Genomic DNA, 3,406 nt, shown 5'->3' on the forward strand with positions numbered 1-3,406 from the left:
CCAGCCACATGTTGTGGTGCAAGAGGGTGGCCATGAGGTCTGTGAGGCTTCAGTGGCCAGGACGGGGTGCAGGTCGTGGCAAGATGCTGCTGGCAGGGCAGTAGGGATGCAGGAGTGCCGGGGTGCAGGAACATGATGCTCGTAGGGTTTAAGGGCAGGGGACCTGCCTTTGGCCCAGGATATTTCTTCCATTGATCCCCAGCGTGAGCACTGGCTCATCCCTTGAGCCTTGTTTGTTCCCTGCTCCTTTTGCCTTCCCTTCTGGGTGGGACTAGACCAGGCTCAAGGCAGGGTGCTTGACACAGCATGCCATCGTGACCCCGTTGCATCACTGCTCTCTGCATGCTCGCTGCTGGGCAGGTGGTGCAGCGCTCAGGGGACGGCGCTGCACACATGCTTCCCAGCTGCCAGGCACTGCCTGGACCAGGGCGGAGGCTGCCAGGCAGGGGCGGGCAGTCCCTGGCCTCTGCTGTACGTGCATGGCTGTGTCTGTCTGTCCTCACCTGCCCTTCTCTCTCCACTGTGTTAGTGGGCTCTCCTGGGTGCATGACGGTCAAGAGGCTTGTGCGTGTGGACGCATATTCCCGCGGAGCGTGTCCCCACACCAGCTGCCTGCCCCGCTCCCCCGGCGGTCCCTGGTCCGCCTCTCTCTGGGGCGGTGCTCCTGCTGCTTTACTCTTGCGGCTTTCTGTGGCATACGGAAGTGGCCCAGGGTGTGCGTTAGGAATATACGGAATATACCCTCACTGCTGTGAGAGTGAGGTGCAGTCACCCTAGCTGAGGCTGGGGGCTCAGGGCTGGCCTTCTCTATCCCAGCCCCTACAGCAGTCCTCACAGCTCCTTCCCAGGGCCACATTGCCTTTGGTGCAGCTCAGCTCCTGCTTGTTGCTGCTCTCTGCAAGCTGGGACAGCACCAGCAATACGACCTACGCCATTGATGCTGCTCCAGGCAGTGCACTTAGTGGTGCTGTCACTGTCTCTCTGACACCCCCCAAAACTTGTCTTGTGGTAGCTGGGCAGGATGGGTGCATGTGGGACAAGCACAGGGTGTAGGAGGGGCTGGGACTGCCCGTGCTTGGCTGCCCCCACCCTTTCTCCTGGCTGTGCTGCCATGAATGCCTGGTAACCTCATCTCTGTCTCTCTCTGTGTCTCTCCAGGATCTCACCTCAACACCAAACCACTGAACTCCACACACGTTCTGACATACCTGAGGAGAGAGGAGAGGAAAGCAGAGAGTGAAGGGGAGCAAGGCTGGCTGTACGTGTTTCTATAGGCTAATGGCATGATTTCTGTATGAGACATACTTACCGTCCTATCGCATGACTGACTGACTGCAAGACGCATGAGCTACAGTACTTAAAACCGACGGAGGGCCCTCCGTCCCTGCCCCACTGCTGCCAGGAGCCCAGAGACAGCAGCGCGCACCAGGGGCATCCTCAGCTGCTCTTGGAGGCAAGGGCTGGACTGGCAGAAAACGAGAGGGAAGGAGACTCCACCCTGGCACGTTCGTGTGTGTAAGTGCATCCCCGTGCCTGTGCTCCTGCAAGAGGGAAGCTGGGGCAGCATGGCGCTGCTCGCCGTGGAAGGAGAGGGGCTGTCCGCCCCATCGCCCGTGCTGCCTCTGCTGGACTCGCTTTTCATCTCTCTGAGTGAGTGTTGGGCTATATGGGGAGGGCAGCGCCTGCCAGGGGGTGTGCAAGAGGGGAGTTTTCAGGGAACACAGCTGCCCTGGGCAGAGGGGCTGGTGCAGGGCTGCCCTTCTCTCCCCAGCACGTGCAATGTCCCCTGCCAGGGCAGGGGTCTGGGCTGAGCACTGAGCTCGTTGCTTGTGTTGAAAGCGTAAACTGTACAGTAATCAGCCTTGTGTATATGAACCAATAAATACTATGCAAACCCCTAGGAACACTCTAGCAGTACATACAAAGCACTAACAGCTCTGCTCCCGAATACCTCTTCAGGCTGCAGGACAGGCAAACCCTTCGGAGGACGTGAGCAGCTCTGCTGAATGGAGCTGGGAGGCTGCAGGAGCAAAAGGGCAGCAGCCTGCCCCTGCTCTGTGCCCTTCTGGCTGAGCCTGGCTCCTTTCTGGCCTGCAAAGAGGGGCCACAGCCACAGTCCCACAAGCCTGCCCGTGGCGCAAGCCCCAGTTTGTGCTGGCTCCAGCTGGGGTGAAGCCTGTGCTGAGGTGCTTGGGGCCCAGGGAGAATTGGAGACGAGAGAGCAGGGGATGCTTGTGCCACACACGGGGCTGTGCCTAGCTCTGCTCAGCACAATATCTGCTCAGGAGATGAGCCAGGAGCTGGCGGGAGCCAGCAGCCTTGCACCATGCACCCCATGCCAGGGCTTTGCGGGGTCCCTTGGCCTCCCCGCAAGGGCACAAATGAGGGTGGCCCAGTGACCCTGCGGATGCTGACCCTCCCAGGAGTGGTCTCAGAGACGTGGGGGGCTGCTCCCCCAGCGGCTCCGCTTTGGGCAGGTGGAAGGCCCTGGGTGCGAGGGCAGCCCCCGGGCCAGCTGCTCTAGCAGGGGGGCAGTGATGGGCAGAGCTGCCCGGTCAGCTCTGAGGAGTGCCGTGGGCTGAGTCTGCTGCGATACTTGACCCCAGGAGGGCAGGATGCAGCTAGTGGCGGTATGTCCCATGTCCCCGGTCCCCGACCATTCGTTCCCTGACCAGTGTGGGGAGCCTGGCCTTTGTAGCACAGTGGTTGGGGACTCCCTGCTCTTTCCTCTGGAGGAGGCCGTGGATGCGTTCTTCAGAGCCCAAGTTTGCTCTCTCTGGCAACGTGCAGAATGAGCCCACCTCCAGCTTCAGGCCACGCGATGGTGGCCCTGGCAGGGCAGCCCTGTCTCGCGGTGGGTGCTGGGAAAGCCACTGGCTCCCCTGCAGTGCGGAGGAAGCCCAGCTGCCGTGAAGCAAATGACCCAGCTTAGCCTTGGAGAGCAAAGCAACCCCTTCCCCAACCCGAAGCTGAGCCGTATGGGCACAGACTCTCCCTCCATCACCCGTTGTGCTGTGTACAATTACCTCCCTAGACCCACTGCGACAGCTGACTCCGTAGCATCACCGTAGAGTTGTGTGTGGGTCCTGTGCTTTGGCCTTGTCTACGCTGTAGGGAATGTGCTGCGCTGCACCCGTGCCCGGCACCTGCAGTGACATCGCTTTGCGCTCAGATTGCTCGTAGGGCTGGTAGGGGGAGGCTGCACCCAACCTTGAGCCTAGAGAATGCTGCAGTCTGCACACTAGAAGCTTTTTAGAAGTTTTAAAAATTACTTTTATTTCCTTTTTTTAATTGTTATGGAAACAAGCCTTTTGGATCTCCTGTCTTAGCCCCTGATGTATAGATATTTCCCTGTACACCAGCTATCGGACTATGAGTTAATAAAGAAAACGACACAGCCTGTCTC

The sequence above is a fragment of the Buceros rhinoceros genome, unplaced genomic scaffold, assembly GCF_000710305.1.
Source record: "Buceros rhinoceros silvestris isolate BGI_N320 unplaced genomic scaffold, ASM71030v1 scaffold27117, whole genome shotgun sequence".
Classification (NCBI taxonomy): domain Eukaryota; kingdom Metazoa; phylum Chordata; class Aves; order Bucerotiformes; family Bucerotidae; genus Buceros; species Buceros rhinoceros.